The 20,896-nt window shown below is 43.2% G+C and overlaps 1 protein-coding gene and 1 pseudogene across 11 annotated transcripts in view; both read left to right on the top strand.

Moving 5' to 3' along the window:
• TSPAN4 (tetraspanin 4) overlaps nucleotides 1-20,896 on the top strand; it is a 937,220-nt gene that overhangs the window by 487,188 nt on the left and 429,136 nt on the right. The gene's annotated exons all lie outside the window — the stretch shown is intronic.
• LOC133376082 (myosin-10-like) lies at nucleotides 1,122-1,656 on the top strand (annotated as a pseudogene).

Raw genomic sequence — 20,896 nt, forward strand, 5'->3', positions numbered from 1 at the left:
CTTGAAGTGACAAACATATACACACATAGACACAAAAAAGGTATCTGGGGTACAAAGTGACCCCATACTTCCACTGGAAATCTCATTGGGATCTAAATATAGCACCAAGTCAGGCAAGTGTGATTATCTTTGATTCATAACATCAGTGATAAGCCATGGCTATGCATGTAATTGAAACAGGCAGCATACAGGACAATAGAATTTCTACTGAAAGCAATGAATGCATTGACACAGGTCACAAACCCATTTTTACTTACCACTTATTGAAGGCCTGTTATAAAAAATCATCCCCACCAAACTGACTGTTAACATCATTTGTGGACTATCTCATTTGTGGACTAATTTTAACATGAAAGAGTGGGAGGAGAGAGGGTTGTTTAAGGGAGAACAGCTGAGAGAGCATTTAGCAGCTCCATACACTTATTTTTATTATTACAGGTCTTGTGCAAGTCTCATGTGAGGAGCAAATTGAAGTCAGGGTGTGGCAATGGAGGCCATCCATTGAAACATCACCACCCACATGACAAACCACTCACCCATCCACCCAAAAACAGCTAAAGAGCTTCTGCACTAGCAATGTCTGCAGGGGTATAACAGGTTATATTACTTAACCAATTAATCCACATAAAATGAAGAAAAAGTATGGGTTGCCATTTTGATAATGATAACATTGTGTGGATGCTAAGAAAAACTTTCAAGCATGAGCAGTACTGAGTACACAATAAAATGCTGTGTAGAAGCACCCGCTGTGCAAGGGGCCTCACTTTCTCACAACATCCCATGGCCACCCCCACCCCCCATATAATGGCCCACACTCAATTTGTTAGTGTCACAAGACACTCTCTGTTGTTATTACAACCTTTGAGTTTTGGACTTAAGTCTGCATCTGTGTTGGAATTGTTTTTTAGTAAGCTTTTAAACCTTTTTTTAAAAATGTTTTTAAAGCTTTTTCTGAAACATTTTAAAGATGTTTTACTTTAACATGTTTATAAGGATATTTTGTTTTAATATATTTTAAAGTCTGTTTTTATGATGTTTTAAAGTGTTTTAGTGCTTTTGTTTGCCACCCTGGGCTCCTATACTGGGAGGAAGGGCAGGATATAAATCAAATTTCCCTTATGATGGCAGAGAGGGCAGGACAGGAGGACCCTGAGAGATATCTTTTTGTGGACAGGGCAGTAATCTACAACCCTGCTACACAGGCTGATTGGACTGCTAAAAAACTGGTGTGGATTCCTTCAGAACATCATGGCTTGAAGCTGCAAGCATCAAAGAGGAGAGGGGAGATGAAGTGCTGGTTGAACTGGCTGAGAATGGGAAGAAAGCAGTTGTCAACAAAGACAATATTCAGAAGATGACCCCCCTAAATTTTCTAAAGTAGAAGACATGGCAGAATTAACATGCTTAAATGAGGCCTCTGTTCTACATAATTTGAAGGACCGATATTATTCTGGGCTCATTTATACATACTCTGGGCTCTTCTGTGTAGTCATAAATCCTTACAAGAACCTCCCAATTTACTCTGAGAATATCATTGAAATGTACAGAGGAAAGAAACGCCATGAGATGCCTCCACATATTTATGCAATATCTGAATCAGCATATAGGTGCATGTTGCAAGGGGGAGGAGTCATCCCTCCCTCCAGACTGAGCTGACAGAGCAAGAACAACTCCTCAACCCCATCAATGCCAACCATGCAGACTCTCCTTAAGCAGAAGCCTGTACAAGCAGAGGCTTTACATTGCCGTTGGGGACAGAAATGTTGAGCAATGTTGCTAAGTCATCCCAGAGGTAGGAAGGGGTTAAAGATGACTACTCTAATTGTGGAGGCCACACAACTGCGGCTTATCAGTTGGCTGGGCATAAAGCCTGCAAGCCCAGAACAGGATGTGTGGGGGGTGATAGGAGAGAAGCTATGTACGTTGGTGTGTCTTGGATAAAGGGTGTTATTGCAAACAATTCTGAATTGTGATTTCTTTGCTGAAGAGCGTTGTTACTCCGCACTGTGCCCTGTGCAACAAGAGCAGCTGGCTAGTTGGTTCAGGGCATATGAGCACAACAAGGGCTATGGGCCCAGCTTACAACAAGCTCTGAAAGCACCACGTGTTCCAGAGAAAGCAGAAAACAAAGAAAACCAGGTCAGAGTTACCTATAGTTGAAAAGGAGGCTAGATGGCAACGTCTGGAAGCTCATCTATACCCTTGGAGAAGTTGAACAGCACCAACTACGCTTACTGGCGAGTAAAGGCAGAAATGCTTCTCATAAAGGAGGGAGTATGGCACACAGTGTCTGGAGACAGTCCCTCGAGACCCCCATCACCAGAATGGATAAGAGCAGAGGAAAAGGCAAGAGCTCTGCTCATATTATCTCTGGAAAACTCTCAGTTGATTTACGTGAGAGGGCTAACTACAGCAAGGGAAGTGTGGGCTGCCCTTAGACGGGCAAATACTAGGGATACAGCAGGCAGCAGAGTATTACTCGCGAGGAGGCTGTATCAAGCTCATTATAAAGAGGGTGAAGCAATGCAAACACATATACAAAAAATGCTGAGTTTGTTTGCAGAGTTAGAGGACTTGGATGTGCACCATACGCCACAACAAAAGGTGTACATAATTCTCTCAACATTAAATGAGTCATGGGATGCAGTTATAAGTGCGATTGAAACCTTACCCGACCAAGAGCTGGATGTAAATTACTTAACAGCAAAGCTACTGCAGGAAGCTGAGCGAAGACAAGAAAGAAGCAAGCAAGGCAGGAAAGAAAAACCGGACCAGACTGAGGGCGGTAGCAGAGTGTATGGGCAGAGGCGGTGTCACAAATGCGGTTCCCCATCCCATCTTCGCAGACAGTGCCGGGTGGGAAAGACGGAAGAAAAGAAACGCAGACAGGACACTGAACCATTTGAAGTGCATGTCGTAAGTGCCAGAAGGACACAAGAGAAAGAAGAAAACAGCATGTTGTGGGTCCTTGACTCAGGATCAACAGCCTTTCTCTCAAAAGATGCTGAACTGTTCCAAACTTTGACTCCAGCAAAGCAGCAACAAATCTTCCTGGCAGATGGAAGCGGCAGAGATGTTAAAGGGGTAGGAGCAGTGTATTTCACTTGTCTGAACACATTAGTCACTAATGTTCTGTATGTGCCAAATTTAGAAAGAAATATGATGTCAGTGATAAAATTAAATGGCATGGGGTACAATGTATGTTTTGCTAACAAAGAATGTAAAATCAGAAAGGGTAATATATGTATAAAAGGAAAGGTGCAAAATACATTATTCATGATTGAAAATAAGGTAGAGAAAAGGGTTAATGTCATTGAAAACAGACCTCAACATGAGCAATGTATACACAATTACCATCAACGTTTTGGGCATATCAGTTTTGGAGCTTTAGTGAAAACACAAAAACACAGCGCAGACTTGCAATTTAAAAACTGTCCTGCATATATAAGCTGTGAGATATGTAATGAATGGAAAGCCACAGCGGCTCCAACAAACAAGGAAAGGAGACATAATACCCAAAGACCATTTCAATTACTGCATATGGATTTAGCAGGGCCATTTAAACAGACAAAGGGACAAGCCAGGTTTTATTTCATCCTGGTGGACGACTTTACAAGGTACTCATTTGTTTATTTGTTGAAGAACAAGGCTGAGGCAGCTGGCACACTAAAACACCATATAGCATGGATGGAGGTGAAATATAAAACACGGATAGCAGGAATTAGGTCAGACAGAGGGGGAGAGTTTCTGTCTTGACAACTGCACAGTTTTTTATTTGAAAAAGGAATTAAACAGGAACTCACGGCCCCGTTTTCCCCACACCAGAACGGAGTAGCCGAGAGGAGGAGCAGGTATTTACAGGATACAGTGAGGGCTATGCTGGCGGACTCCCCATTTTCAAGAGAATTTTGGAGTGAATGTATTATATATGCAAATTATATTTTGAATCGTATGTATGCTAGTACTGTACAGTGCACTCCTTATGAAATGTTAAATGGGCAAAAACCATGTATAAAACAAATCAAAAAATTTGGTTCAACGTGCTGGGTGCATGTGCCAAAAGCGCAAAGGAAAGGGAAACAGGGTCCCAGAGCAGTGAAAGGATCTTATTTAGGATTTGAAGGGGCTTCCCATCGCGTTTGGCTAACTAAGGAACAACGTATTGTTGTCACTAGAAGCGTAAAAATGCAGGAGCAGGATTGGGGGAACTATAAAAACAGCAGTACAACAGTTGGAATCAGGGAGCCACCAGAGGATGAAGTAGCAAGTCCCCCAGTAAATGAGGGGATGAGTAGGCAAATCGCTTCAGACAATAAACTAGAAAGTGAACAAGAAGTTATTAACACATCACCTCCACTAAGGAGATCCAAACGATCCAATTTTGGACGACCCCCGGTTAGGTTCACAGTGAATGCTATCATGCATGATCCACTGGAACCAACCTCTTATGAAGATATAGCCAGATTACCCAGTCTAGAACAGCAGAAATGGCATGACGCCATGAAAGAAGAACTTCAAGCAATGGAATGGAATAAAACATGGACTTTGCAGAGACTACCATGTGGTAGGACAACAATAGGATGCAAGTGGGTATATAAAATTAAAAGAAATAGTGATGGGCGAGCAGAGCGTTATCGAGCTCGCCTAGTAGCAAAGGGATTCCATCAACGTTATGGTCAGGATTACCATGTAGTATTCGCTCCTGTTGTTAAACATGAATCCATTAGATTTATGCTAAAACTAGCAGCAACTAGGAACATGGAAGTGTATCACTACGATGTCGATACAGCTTTTCTGTATGGGGACCTTAATGAAACTATATATATGGAACAACCCCCAGGCTCTCATGTAGAAAATCCCAACTTGGTTTGCTGTTTACAGAAATCTCTCTATGGATTAAAACAAAGCACCAGATGCTGGAACCATAAACTAAATGCCATCTTAACTAAAATGAATTTCAGGCGGAGTAGAGCAGATCCCTGTCTTTACATTCAAGATAGAAAAGAGGGAAATACTTTCTGTCTGGTGTTTGTAGACGATATTTTGTTTATGTGTAACAGCCTGGAGGAGGAAATGACGTTTACGAGACAGTTACAAAACCATGTCAGAATAAAATGCCTTGGTCCCGTGAAACATTATCTGGGAACAGAAATACAGAGAAACAGTGATGGAAGTTTTGTTTTACATCAGGCCCCTAAGATAAGGCAGGTATTATACGAGTGCAATATGTCTGAATGTAAACCTGTGAGTACACCCATGGTAGTGGATTACCAGAGAGAACAAGACAGTAAGGTTCTGCAAGATCCTAGTATGTATCGAAGCATAGTGGGTAAACTCCTATATATAGCAAAGGTATCCAGACCGGATATCAGTAATGCAGTTGGTATTCTAGGATGCAGGGTTGAGAAACCCACGGAATATGATTGGAATGGCATAAAGAGGGTCTTACGGTATTTAAAAGGCACATGTGAAATGAAACTGCTGTTGTCAAACTCCAGCGACAAAAGCCTAGAATGTTATACAGATGCTGATCATGCAGCAGACCCCAGTAGTAGAAAATCCACGACTGGGATAGCAATAATGCTGCAGGGCTCACTGGTTGACTGGACAAGCCGAAAGCAGTCAGTTGTAGCCGTGTCAAGCACTGAGGCAGAATATATCAGTTTATCGACAGCGTGCAATGAAATAGTATGGTATAACTGGTTAATACAGGAGGTTGCTTTGCAAATAACAAAACCTTACCTGATATATGAAGACAACCAGGCATGCATACACATGGCAATGGCAGAAAATAACACGAAAAGAACAAAGCATGTTAGTGTACGATTTCACCATGTAAGAGACTGTATACAAACCGGGTTAATCAGGTTGAAGTATTGTGAAACATCCAATATGGTCGCCGATGTTCTGACAAAGCCGTTATGTACTGAGAAACATGTGAAACTATGTGAACGTATGGGACTTGTGTAAAAGAGTAAAAGAGTAAATATAACATGTATATACAATTGTTGCTGCAACATGGGTCTCCTACCACGGAGAATGGGTGGGGGATGTTGAGCAATGTTGCTAAGTCATTCCCCGAGGTAGGAAGGGGTTAAAGATGACTACTCTAATTGTGGAGGCCACACAGCTGCGGCTTATCAGTTGGCTGGGCATAAAGCTTGCAAGCCCAGAACAGGATGTGTGGGGGGTGATAGGAGAGAAGCTATGTACGTTGGTGTGTCTTGGATAAAGGGTGTTATTGCAAACAATTCTGAGTCGTGATTTCTTTGCTGAAGAGCGTTGTTACTCCGCACTGTGCCCTGTGCAACAAGAGCAGCTGGCTATTTGGTTCAGGGCATATGAGCACAACAAGAAAGACCACCAGTGCCCAAGAAGAAGCACCATGAGCAGGGTTCAAAAGAGCTGCATCACTATAATAACCTCCACCACCGTGGGTATGTGCCGACTGTCATCATTTTGCAGGGGGAATTCAAGTGCACACTGGAACTTTAGCACATGTCAGAACGGGAAAAGCAAGCAGAGGTATTAAGAAACAGTTTGATTTGTACTGTATGCTAGCTGAGAGGCCAAGTTGTTTTCCTTTGAAACGGAAGCATCTGATCACCTTAGGAAAGGACAAACTCTTCTTGCACAGCTTCACTATAACAAATCCCTGTCGCCCTTCTGCCTCTCGGGAGCTGCCGCCCCTGCTAACACCACCTCCTCTTTCTTGGCAGTGCCGGTAATGATAATGCTATTTGTTATTTAATGTTATTTGTTATTATAATGTTATTTGTTGTTTAATTTAATTTTTGTAAATTGTATTGCTTTTTTTGTATTTTTATTGTATTTTTATACCTATGTTTATTTTTCTTGGTAAGCCGCCTTGAGGGCCTTTGGCCGAAAGGCAGGGTATAAATACAATTTAATAATAATAAAAAAAATAGATTTATAGCCGCATAAGTTAGTTATTCTTTTAAAACTCTGCTTTTAACATTATTATTCATCCCTTTTTTCAGAAAGGTGAACTTTGGGGTGGTCACCATCTGTTCTCACATTAAAATAGTGGCTTCTGGCTCTTCCAAGTGAATATCACTGGCTTGGCTATAGGCCTACAGCTGCCTGGAGATGCAAGATTTACCTCATGGTATAGCAGTCAAGAGGCAAAGTGTAACAAGCCCTAAGATATAAAGGGACTGTTCTGATTAGTTGTGTTCCTGTGAACCAACATGCTGTTTCCAATTATTTTTGTTGCACCAAGCTGATTGGAGATGAGGTTCATGCTATCAAAAATGTAAAGGCTCTCAATTTACTTTGCCAATAGAAACGGGCTCTTCATTCCATTTCAAATCTCCATCACTTGGTCAGAGTGGATTTATATTGGGATGTTTCTTCTGCCTCAGCTGGTGTCCCAGCCAACTACAAAATAATCAGTGTCAAGGGTGACTGTCAACATATAATTGCTCTTATAGTAAAACCATAAAACACTGTAATTAAGGCTGTTAGTTGTTACAAGAGCAATTAACAGCAAAGCTGACCTTCCACTCTAGAAAGCAGCTTGCTGGCACCAGTTACTTCAGTTGAAATGTGGCCGTTTGCCATCCCCAATTGGCAATTTGCCTTTTTGAAGTTACAGTGAAATTGTACTCAACTAATTCTGAAATACCAGGTTCCTTTTGGTATGTTTGTCACCTCTGCTATGGTAACATTTGGTTGCTTGTACTGTGATCAGAAATGCATTGTTGTACCTCCATAAGATGCATCTGTATAGTGAGTGATGGACACTTCCTGCCCAAAAGGGTTTGCTGTCTAATGTAGCAAATAGACAATTGTGAAATGACTTCCCTAAAGCCACACTGCAGCCTGTCAATGGCAGATTGGAGCTGGGAATAGCAGCCAAAGGCCCCGACTTTCAATCCTGTATGCTTTATGTCTGTTGCTGGCTTGTGCAGGCTTGTAGATCTTTTTCATGTATTATGATCTAATTTATCCAAATAGCCTCAGGGATATCCAAAAGGTTCAGACAAAAGTTTAGGATAAGTGGGATTTCTGTTTCCATAGAGTTATACTGACAGTGAAGATGATTTTTTTAAAAAAAAGGGTTGAGTGAAAATGGTCTTCCCATTTGCCCTTCTATTCATAGGCAGTGCCGCAGTGAGTTTGGGAGGAGCATTTTGAAGATTTTTTTTCAGGGCAGAGAATGATTAAAACATTTTAGGGGGAGGGTGTTGGTGACAGTGGCTTCTCCCCCTTTTCCCATTCTCAGTGACAACATCCTGGCAACTGTCATTCTCCTTCCCCCCCAATTCCCTTGGGGGCTGAAACTATGTAATGCTGTTGGAACATTGGGGGGGGGGTTGGTAGTACTCCTGCTAATATGGAGCAAGCCCCCATACCCAAAAGTAGTGAATAATTTTACCCCTTCTGAAGTTGTGTCCGCATGTGTGATGTCCCATAATTCTCCCTCCAACACATTTTGAGTTGTAAGTTCTCAAAAGTTCAAAGATAGGCTCAGTGCTAATGAAATTATTTATTATTTTACACACTTATTAGTCACTTCTAGCCAAATAAATTGTCAAAGTAATTTTTAAAATTATATAAAACTCCTGCAGTCTCTTAAGCTGCAACTCCAGCTCTCAGCCCCATCAGCATGGCTAATGGATTGTGGGAGCTATAGCCTAGCAACATCTGGAGGGCCACAGGGTCCCCACTCCTGATCTATAACATTACGCTACATTAATGGCAAACAGAAATCTTGGTTAGATCCCCCCCACACACTTTATAGGCTATCTCCTCAGAAATGTTAAAACTGTGGCTAACTATCTACTGCAATGTATAAAGGGCAATATTGATTAGAACCAGACATACCACAGAATCTCCAGCTGAAAGGACTGGAGATCCCCGAGTTTTGATAACTTCCAAAGATGTCCCACCTAAGGATGCAGATAAGCAGAAATATGAACTCATCAGTTAGCATAATACATGTGTTTTACATAATTTTTTAACATCCTATTGATGTTAAGAATTTTGTAGCACTGCACACAATCAACTATAGAGGAATCAGATTCAACAACACTTTTTTGTTCTCCTTTTTCTTGCTATTGCCTTTGTCCTCTATCTGTAGTTGCATTGAGTATAGGAAATACATACACAATAGAATCATAGATTCTACACCAGATGTAGGCTAAGCAAGGTTCCTTCTATTTATTATTACTTCTACTGTATGTACACTTTCTCTAGTTGGAAAAAAGTGGGGAGATGTATTGTGAGGGGTTTTTTTTAATCTCCATTCAGATTTTAGGGTTTCCAAGCTATGGCCTTCTGTGACCTTGTGCCAGGGAGTTTGTTTGTTGTGAATTTGTGGCAATCTCTACCCTGTTCTTCAGTACCCATCTACAGTTCTTCCTATCTACTTGGGAAGAACTCAATCCCAGAGGCATATATAATACCAGAGATATGAGCAACTGAAGAACAGCTTATAAAGAAAAAGTCCCGACACAGTTAACAATTGAATTTACTGTACAGTGAAGATTATAATAAAACTGGCCTTGGCCACAGTATATATCCAGTACTCATTACTGCACAGGAAGAAATAGTAAACATAAAAGTGGCCTTTTTCTAGTGCAGTGAGCATGCACTGTGAATATGGATTGGAAGCTAAATATAACAGCATGAGGTGACCTCTGGAACACCTTGGCTGCTTGCCTTCAGGAAGGAAGGACCTGAACTTGGCCAGGGACTCTGCTGAGGATGAGGAATCATTCACAGCCCAACAGTGAACCACCTGTGATTCTTTGGCATCCACTGTACCAGAATAATATGAGCTGCTGCTTTGGGGCTGGCTCAGGACCAAAACCTGCCAGACCAATGGGCAGAGTGCAAGAAGAATACCTTTGTCCACTTTGCTGCGGTACCAATGCAGGATTCAAGCTTCAGCATAATAAGCCAAAACCTGCCCAGAGGTGAGCTGCAGTTAGTCTGCTGATAATGCTTTCTATAGAATAAAGAGCCAGGGCAAAGTTGTGTGTTTACTGCATACACAAAAAAAACCATGTGAGTTTTAATCCGTCGTGCTGTGCTGTCCGTCACGTGTAAAGGCACACAAGGGAAAAAAAATAATTATAATTGTTTCTAATTGTTTGTGTACTGATAACATGGCTGCTTTCTGTATTGTTTGACATCTGTCAACAAGTTATTGGAAACAACTACCACGTATCCCATTGCATTTGCACTTGCATGCAAAGAGAAGCACCCAAAGAAAAGAATGCTGGCATGAGGAATGTAACTGTAAACTGTGAATAATTTGAGCAGCTGAGAATACTCCCAGTAACAAATGGGACGACAGGTTTTGTGCTACCTGTAGGTCTCTTTTCCCAGTGGATAGGAGACAGTATGCCTAGGTTCTTATAAGGTACCTTAAAAACGTCCATGTATTTCATAGGTACCATGCCTTTTCCAGGTATGCAGAGAAACCCACTTCCACTACTATATCATGAAGGCTGAGACCCAGCTCTGCTCTATGGGCTCCTACTTTGTGGCTATCTGCAAGCACGAAAAGAGGAAATATCTCTCTGTGTGCTTCCTTTTTGATAACTTGGCTTAACCTTTCCAGTGCAGATGGACATCAGCAGGTCCTTGGCATATGGGGGGGGGGGAGAGGGTTGCTGGGATTGGGACCTTTCCCTTTAAGTTCCTCAATATATTTGGGATATCCTCTGCTTTGTGTAATCCTTTCCTGATATTCCTGCCCCCGAACTGTGGAACAGCCTACCTGTGGAGATACGCCTGGCGCCTTCGGTACTTTCTTTTAGGCGCCAGGTTAAGACCTGGCTATACTCCCAGGCATTTTAATGTTCAATGTGTTTCATTTAATTATTTTTTTTTTGTTTAACTTGTTGCTGATTTTATTGTAATTTTATTGTAATATTGTATTTTAATCTTGTTTTGTTCACCGCCCAGAGAGCTATTCGCTATGGGCGGTTTAAAAATGAAATAAATGAAATGAAATGAAATGAAATATTGGCCTGATATTCACACATCACACTAAGCCAAATTCCTCTCTAGGGGTCTGCATGCTCATATGTTTGCACTAAGCCATGGTTTGGCTTAGTGTGTCGTACAAACCAGGCCATTATAATGCCCAATAACATAGTAATCTGTTGTTCCATCTAACTCAGTAATGTCTGCACTGACTGGCAGTGGCCTTCCAGGGTTTTAGGCAAAATCCCTTCCCAGCCCTGGTTGGAGATGTGGGGATTGAACCCAGGATTTTTGTGTGTGTGCAGAATAGCTGCTTTACAACTGAGTGATGAGCCTTCCTCTGTCTATCTAAAGGTACGCTTCTCCACCTTTCGACAGAAGGTCGAGAAGCAGCAGCAAGAAAGTGGGCATTTCTTGAGTGTCTAAGGACTTTGTGTGTGCTCATTTGGTACATATACAGAGGCTTGACTCCTTTCATTGCAAACGGGTGGGATGCTCTTGTATCCCTAGTTTGCAGAACCACAATGTCTGTGTCTCACCACCATATATAGCATATTTGAGCTGGAAATGTCAATAAAGCCATTTTGAAGCTTTCTGGGCGAGTTTGGAAGTTGTCTGTTCCAAGAGCAGAAAGAAAATTCTTGTTACTTTCGGGGCCTAAATACACAGAGAATAGCAACTTCTAAAGTGAATTCTCAAAGCCACAATAGTACTGAATAATTTACAGCTAGCTATGGGAAAAAATGTTTGCATTAAGCATTAATTAGATTGGTAGAGGTTTTCAAAGGCACAAAGGACAAATTGTCTTGTAGCTCTTACTGAAAGCACTGAGAGTTTTGTGCCTAATTTCCATGTGGCTATTTAAGAAGCTACCCATTTGTTATTGTATGTTTGTGTGACTTTCAGGTTCTTTTTTTTAGCAGTTTTTTGTATGTTGTAAAGCAAGCTAAAGAAATTGAATAACTATCTGTGGAGCTTCATCCATTGAAAATCAATGCAATTACCTATTACATCACATCTTACATCCTATACGTGGAAATAAGTTGAGGACCTGTTAGATTATTAGTGGTTTGTATCTGAATTGTCTAAAGTAGCTTACCTGTTGAGTTGGGGAAAAATTGCTGTGACTACTCAGAAAGTTGGAGTGACACAAATGTAGCAGATTGATTGGATACACACAAACACATTTCACATTTGATTTTTTGAATAAGATTCTGGGGCTATCCTCTGTTTCATCTTTTGTTGTTTGTGCATTTTGCAACAGCCACAATGATTTATTAAGGAAAAATAGTATGAATAAATTTGAATTATAAAGTCAATCCAGCTGTGGAAGAATTACCATAGCTTCGCCTGAGCAAAAGCTTTCCTTCATCTCATTTTTAATCAGCCCCCCCATGATTACAATAAACAGCGTAACTCCTCAAATAATTCATGTTAAAATCCTGTTTGAAACATCTTATCTGATTTCTGCCTTGATGTGTGCTTCCATTTACATGTTGTTATGACTATATAAAGTGGTTGTTCAATAATTATTACTCAAAATACTGAAGATAACAATCAATATATTTTATACCAGAACAAAATCACATTTAAGTAAACATTGCATAGAGTTCAAAAATGATGGGTTTTGGAACACAGTTCCTAATACGTCTCCATTCTGAAGATTGCTTAAATGTAAGGTTGGGTAATAGTTCTGAATGCCCATAAAATACAGTTCATGTCTCTGGACTAACATGTACTGCCAAGGAAGGGAGTCTGTGCGTATGCTGTGGTTATAGCTAAAGTTATTTGCCAGAAGTCCATTAACTGCAATGGAGAAATTATGTCCCTTCTGGCTATTGCTGCTAATGGATATTGAGCATATAGCACAATCTGCTTTCTAGGGAGAGGCAAGTGTGTTGGCTCTAGATAATGAAAGAGCTGGGAATTACAGCCATACAAGGGATTCTGGTGGAAGGATTGGTTTCAGTCATGCATAGATGCGTAGGTGTGGCACCATTACAGATAGCCACAGAATAAATTACTGCTTACTGACTCAAAAAGGGATAAACTATTTGGAGTTATCATGCCAAAAGCTGAGGCTTTTCAAACCTGAATTAGATGTTAGCACCTATCTGAAGAAGATTCTCCAAAAAGAAAGCCCCATTGACTTGAATGCAGTTACCCAAGGGTTAAATGGATTGATCCTCACTGAAGGTATTCCTCCATTGATTTTGACAGTTGTGCATACTAAGATTTCATTTGACCTTGGGAGAACAGAACTGAGGCCTCCAAAACCAGAGGAGAAGGCTTGGGTGCTTTTATTAATTTCATCTCCCTTGGGATGTGTTTTCACTCTGCAGGTTTCTGCAGCAACTTTTATTTTATTTTATATGAATGTGTAGTTCGCCCTTCACCATGCAGTCCCTGGCACGTTATATACAACTCAGCACAAAAAGTAAATCATGTAATACATAAAAATGACTAGACCATAACAGAAACCAAAACAATAGCGGTAGAAATAGGAACAACGCTGCAATGGGAGGGATGTTCTGATCACATCCTTTACCCCCAAAGGCCTGTGCAAAAAGATGTATCTTGACCTGATGTTGAAATATATCCAAGGATGAGTCCAAATCTATCTCTGAGGGGAGACCTTTCACATCTTAGGGCCACTACAGAAAGGGCCCTTGCATGCACTGCTGTCCCACAAATTTCACCGGGCAGCTGAACTGCCAAGAAAGACCTCCCTTGAAGATCCAAACACCCAGATAGGTCAATATGGGAATAGGCATTCCTTCAGATTGTTCAGCTTGATTCATTTAGGGCTTTGTATATTAATGTAGGGTTGGAAAAATCTGTCAGTTTTGGTTCTTTCAGTTTGCCATTTTTCAGTCTTAAATTCAGTTCTCCAGATTTCTGCAGAAATCTGTGGGTTTCTTTTAAAAAAATCCTCATGAAAATTTTCCAGCATTTTAGTGTGAATTTCTCCTAATAAACACATTTTTGTAAGCAGCTTTGCATAATGTACACATTTTTGCAAGCCATTTCTCATCATATAATTCATTTCTGCATGTTATTTTCACTCATATTTTCATTTTTATGCACTTTCCCATAATATACAGTATGCATTTTTGTAAACATTGGTTGGTTGATGGACTGTATCACAAAATTTGAGTAAGTGCGAATTTCGAAGGATGGCTGTGTTTTGGTACTCATATTGTTTCAGAAAGTGCAAATTTGATAGATTTGGCTTGAAATGTGAACTTAATAGAAATTCTCGCCCACCCCTGTGTTAGTGTAAGCACCTTGAATTGGGCTTAGAAGCACATAAGCAACCAGTGCGATCTTTTAGAACTGGTGTAATATATTCCCTCCCATTCTGCACCATTTGCAGCTTGCAAAATGTCTTCAAGGGCAGTCCCAGATAAACTACATTACAGGAATCTACTCTTGAAGTTACCAGAGGATGAACCATTGCAGCCAAACTATCTTTGTCCAGGAAGGACTGTAGTTGGTGAACCAACCAGAATCAGAAATAGGCACTCCTTGCCACTGAAGCCACCAGGGCTTCAAGCAACAGTGCTGGGTCAAAGAGTATCCCCAAGCTGTAAACCTGATCTTTCCAGGGGAGTACAACTTTGACCCAAACAGGTCTTCTGCTCCCTCCCTGGACCCAATAGCCTGCAACACAGAGAACCTTTTCCTGGAGGGCAGTCCTGACTCTTGGGATGCATCCTCCCTCTAGCTGTGCAGGCAGGGTCCACTTCTAAACGCTGCACCCAGGGGGCAACTAGCCCTGTGGAGGACAGGCGAGTGCCTCCCATAGTGACAACGAAGATATCTTCTCCAACCTTCCAGGGTCGAATCAACTGCAGGGCTGCAGGATCTAGGCACAGAAGCGGTGAGTGCATGTGGTCCCCATGCGGCTGGTATCCCAGGGGAGGAGGAGTTCCCGAAATTCCTGGCATGGATTAAGGAAATTGTGGCAAAGGAGGTGGAGGGTGCCAAGTCTTTGGCAGGCACTTCCAAGGACTTTCACACGCATAATTCCCAACAGGAATCTAGGAGCCTTGCTAGGGAAAGGAAGGAAAAAGGGAAGCATATTAGCAGGCCATGCCAGGCTAAAAGCTGACGCACCAAGTCTCCGCCCCCTTAGGGTTCAGCCACTTCCTCCCCTCCCTCTATGTGCCTCTTCTACTGCTTCATCCTCCCCCTCTCCCCAGTCATCTACTCATGGGAGGGGTGGGAGTGGGGGACATAAGCACAAGAGCAGGGGACATGGCTCTTCTAAGGTTATTAGATGCGCATCTCCTGTTGGGGGAAAGCGCAAGCACAGCAGGAAGATGGCAGAAATTCTGGGTCTGCTTTCAGATTCTGAGGGCTGTCTCTGGAGGAGAGAGAGGAAGGAGAGCTCTCAGAGGAAGAGCTGGAGGCTCCACCCCCTAAGGGAAGGCTTTTCCAGCTGGAGTTCTTTCCAGCCTTGGTGGCCAAGGCTAGGAGAATATTGGAGCTCCCTGAAGCACAGGTTACAGACACAAAAGGCAAGGCTTCCCATTCTAAGGGAGCTATATCGGCCTTCCACAGCCTTCTCTTCCAACCACAAGTGAATAAGCCAACCACAAGTTTCAAAAGGGGCCTAAGAAGAGTCAGTTGGCCTGATGCCAGGCCCCAGCCTCCACTGGGAGTGATAGGAGGAAGACAAACGCTTTGCAGACAGATGGATACAAACTACAATGGACCGATGGGTACTCAGAACGGTTTCCTTAGGGTCCTCCTTGGAGTTTTCCAGGCAACCAAGGGAAAAATTCACAGCAACTCCGCAATCCAAGAAGCCGGACAAACATGGAGCGTTTTGCAAAGCTATAAGTCATCTTCTATCAATCTGCACAGTGGAACCAGTTCCAACGCAGGATCAGGGGCTCCATCTTCTTTCTCATTCCGATGAAAAATGGCGAGGTCAGGGCCATACTTGATCTCAAATAGCTCAACAGGAGGATGGCCTACAAAAAATTCAAGATGGAGACCCTCAAATCAGTTGTGCAGGCCATAACCCAAAATGATTGGATGGCTTCAATAGATTTGTCAAAGGCTTATCTCCATGTCCCAATATGCAAGAAACACAGGAAGTTTCTGCGGTTTTGCTACAGAGGTCAGCATTATCAGTACAGGGCGCTCCCCTTTAGTCTCACCTCTGCTCCCAGGGTTTTCATAAAGGTTCTAGTTGCCTTGGTAGTTTATCTCAGAACCCTGGGGGTGAGGGTACACCCTTATCTCAATGACATCTTGATAAGGGCACCTTCGAGGGAACAATGCTCCGCTGACATGGAAACCACTATATCATGCCTTCAGAACCACAGATTCATTGTGAATCTCAAGAAGAGTGCTTTCCAACCTACACAGGATACCACTCATCTGGAAGTGAGGATAAATTCACAACAGTTTCGAATGAGACTCACAGATAAAAGAGTGGACAAAATTCATACCCTGGTGAGCAAGGTGGTATCATTGGAGTCCGGGGATCTGATGGAATTGGAAAAATTACAGGGCATGTTGGTTTCTTGCCAGGACTTGGTGAGCTGGGCGCGTTTCCACACCCGTCCTCTTCTCCAGCTATTGCTTCTCTTCCAGGAAATCATTGTACACCAACATATGCAGAGTATTCCCATTCCACAGACCCTACACAGGAGCCTGAACTGGTGGCTGTCCCCTCAGTGGCTGAGAGAGGGAGTAAGCCTAGAAATCCCAGTCAGAAAGATGATCACTACAGATGCCAGCCTTTCAGGTTGGGGGGGCCCATCTGGACTCACATGTGACACAGGGGGTCTGGTTGGCCAAGGAAGTTCAACAGAGCATCAACTGGCTGGAACAGTCAGGCTAGCGATGTTGGCATTCGCTACCCTCATAGAGGGAAGCTATGTGTTGATGAGGACCGACAACACATCTACTGAGACTTATTTGAACCATCAGGGGGGCATGAGATCGAGAGCCCTGATGCAGAAGGCTCACTGGTTGTTCAGATGGGCAGAGAGATGCATACAGTCTCTGAGAGCGGAACATGTGGCAGGAACACTGAATGTTACAGTGGATTGGCTCAGCAGGATGGTAATCTCGGATGCAGAGTGGCAATTAAATTCCCAGGTTTTCCAGCATGTAGTTCATCACTTCGGGAGCCCAGTCCTGGACATTTTTGTGATGTCCCACAATGCCCAGGTCCCCTGTTTCTTCTCTCGGCACCAGTCAGAAGGAGCACTGGCGACAGATGCTCTAGAGGCGAAGTGGCCTCAGGGACTTCTCTAAGCCTTTCCACCGTTCAGCCTCATCCCTCAGACTATTTGACGGATCTGCCATATGAGGACACAGATGATTCTCATTGCACCATACTGGCCGAGGACGCTGTGGCTCCCAGATCTGATTCATCTATCCAGAGAGAGGACCTGGCGCCTTCCATCTCCGGAGGACATGTTGATCCAGGGATCCATAGTTCATTCCCATCCGGACCTCTTCCATCTGACAGCATGATGGTTGAGCGGCTATGGTTGAGAGAGTTGGGGTTCTCGGGGGAGGTTTTAGACACGATTATGTCATCTCGTAAAGCCTTCACAAATAAAACTTACAATTCCACTTGGAAAGTTTTTCTCAGTTGGTGTCACGCTCAGAGGAGGGATCTCTCTTCCAGAAAGTTGGTCGACATTTTGGGTTTCCTCCAGTCAGGATTAGAGAAGGGTTTGAGCACTAGTATTAGCCAACAAGCCGCAGCACTAGGTAGCATTCTGGGCTGTAGAGGGGATTTTTCCTTATCTGCTCACCCTGTTTTCCATCGTTTCCTAAAAGGGGTTGGGCCAGTGGTCCACTAATTCCCCCACATGGAATCTGAACATTATCTGCGCTTATGGGATTCCCCGTTTGAGCCCTTAGCTACCTGCCACCTTAAGTTTCTGACACGTAAGACCATCTTTTTAGTGGCCATTACTTCGGCACGTAGAGTGTTAGAGCTGGGGGCATGTCTTTGGACAGCCAGCTCTGCATATTCCATCAGGACAAGGTGGTACTTTGTCTGGACCATCTTTCATTCCTAAGATTAACTCATTGTTCCATAGGTCTCAGGAGGTGGTCTTGCCTTCTTTCTGTCCAAACCCGGCTTCACCCAAGGAAAGGATGTGGCATATCCTGGATGTCCGTAGGGTCCTTAGATTCTATCTGGATAGGACCTCAGTCTTTTGCAAGACAAAGTCCATGTTTGTGTCCTTTGGGAGGAAGTCTCCTGGATGTAAGGTCTCGTCGTCCTCCATCTCACACTGGCTCAAGGAGGCAATAGTTTTGGCTTATCAAGCTTTAGGGAAAACCTCTCCCAGAGGGCTCACGGCCCATTTCCTAAGAGGCGCTTCTACTTCAGCAGCTTTCAAAGGTAGTTTCCCCCTATTAGATATTTGCAGGGCAGCTACATGGGCTTGACCAGATACATTCTCTAAGCACTACAAGATTAATTCCTGGACATCTGCAGATGCAGCATTCGGTCTCAAGGTTTTACAAAGAGTAGTGCGCACATGACCTTCTGTCTGGAACCCCGCCCTTGTACAGGCAGCTCTGTTATCCCAAGAGTCAGGACTGCCCTCCAGGAACCTTCAAGGAAAACATGAAATTCTTACTGTGAATTTCTATTCCCAGGGGTTCCCGGAGGGCAGGACCCCACCTCTTCGTTCCGGCAAGCGAGTCATACACACTTAGAGGCTTCTGCCAGCGGCCCACATGTGGGGAGGTAGCCAGCCCCCCCCCCAGATTTCCTGGCATTTTTACTAACTGTATTATTAATAAATGTTCTCAGTTATAGTTAGTTCTTTACCAGTCTTCTGTTGTAGTCTGTTTTAATAAGTTCCAGTATGTCCTGTGGAAGTAGTGAGACAATAGAATCAGGGGTCAGCTACAACTCTGGACACTGGATGGGGTGGAGGGGTTGTTCTTGCTCTGACATCCAGTCTGGAGAGCAGGGATTGCCCCTCCCCCTTGGTGAGGCATTTAGAAGTGGACCCTGCCTGCACAGCCAGAGGAAGGATCCATCCCAAGAGTCAGGACTGCCCTCCAGGAACCCCTGGGAATAGAAATTCATGGTAAGAATGTCATGTTTTTCCTGGGTTCAATTTCAATTTAGTGGCCCACATCCAGCCCATTACCACTTCAGTGCTGTGATCCAGCACCTGCACCCCTCACTGGATTGTCACACTGTAGTGTTGAGTGGGCTTGTGTGTTCCAATGAACCCTGTGAGCGATGCCGTTGGGAGTCATGTACTCCCAGCAGGGTCACACATGACAGTAAGGTCAAGGGAGAGGAACCAGACAAAGAATGATCCAAGAATGTCCCCAACAGCAGAACAGGTGGAGGATAACAATGTGTATGTTACAATGGCCGTGAAGGCAGATGAAGGCTGCAGCAGATAAAAGACTTCCAATCGTTGTGTATCCATGCCATTGGATCAAAGTGTTTTTCTGTCAAGATTGTGTGTTGATTGTCATGCGCCGATCGCCCCACATAAAACAAATTCACGCACAGGCGTCTTCCAACCAAACCAAACCAAAAGTCCCATGACGATTGGCGATTGCCGATGGGGGCAGGACTGTGAAATCCAGAAGCCCCTAGTCATGGACCAGCACATGGGTGGTGGATACAGACTCAGTTGTCCTGCCTCAAGGACCGAGGTAGTTGAGTAGTTTGGCAGCTATATCCACAACTGAGCAGTCCTTTTCAGGAACCACTGAGCTCACCCCATATGGAGAGGGGGCTAGAAAAGGTGCCCTAAACATAGTCTGCCTCATGTCTCTTTCTGACTGGATTAACACGTCCAGTGGGGTCACCACTTAGTGGTCGCAAAAGACAATTGAATTTTGGAACATGGAATATACAGACATTGCTGGACAATACTGATAGTGAACGTCCTGAATGCAGGACTGCCATCATTGCGAGGGAATTGAGACATGTTAATATTGACATAGCAGCTCTCCAAGAAACTCGAAGAGCAGGAGAAGGACAACTGAAGGAATAAAAAGGAGGGTATACCTTTTTCTGGAAAGGACTGCCTGAACAAGAACGATGAATACATGGAGTAGGCTTTGCTATTAAAAATGATCTTGTGAAGCTCTTGTCAGAAGTTCCTATTGGCATTAATGAACGACTCTCAACTCTCTGGTTAAAACTTGCCCCAAACAAGCAGGCAACTATTCTAAATGCTTATACACCAACATTAGATGCTGAAGAAGGCATCAAGGAAATTTTTTATAACCAGCTGGACACCATCTTATCAGAGATACCTAAGGAGGATAAAATTATCCTCTTCGGCGATTTCAATGCAAGAGTTGGGTGTGATTTTGATTTATGGCCAGAAACCATTGGGAAAGAAGGAGTTGGTAATAACCTGAATGGCATTCTATTTCTGACTAAATGTGCAGAACATAATCTTGTTATTACAAACACACTCTTTCACCAGAAAAATAAATTTAAAACGTCATGGAAGCACCCTCTGTCAAAACACTGGCATCTCCTGGATTATGTAATTGTCCATGCCAGAGATCCCTGTGATGTACTCCTCACTAGGGCCATGACAAGTGCTGATGACTGCTGGACAGATCACTGATTAATTCAATCCACTATGGCCATTAATATTGTTCCTCAACATAGAACAAACTACCTCTCATTTGTTGCTCTGCTTTCATTGCACTCCTGCTCCATGCCTAGGATCCCAATGAAGTCTCCCTCATATGGTGGGGGTTCATCTCAAAGGATGACTCATGGAGTTGTAGGCCTATATTATTTAATATCTTCAGCACACAGACAAAATGGCTCCTGCTGCAAGCCCTTCTCCCTGAGCTCTAACACTCCTGCCTCAGCTAGAAGAAGTAGGCCCTCTGTTGGAGTGGTGTAACTAGTCTTAGAGGGGCAGTATCACCATATGCTACTATTTTT

This window comes from Rhineura floridana, chromosome 2, assembly GCF_030035675.1.
Source record: "Rhineura floridana isolate rRhiFlo1 chromosome 2, rRhiFlo1.hap2, whole genome shotgun sequence".
NCBI lineage: Eukaryota > Metazoa > Chordata > Lepidosauria > Squamata > Rhineuridae > Rhineura > Rhineura floridana.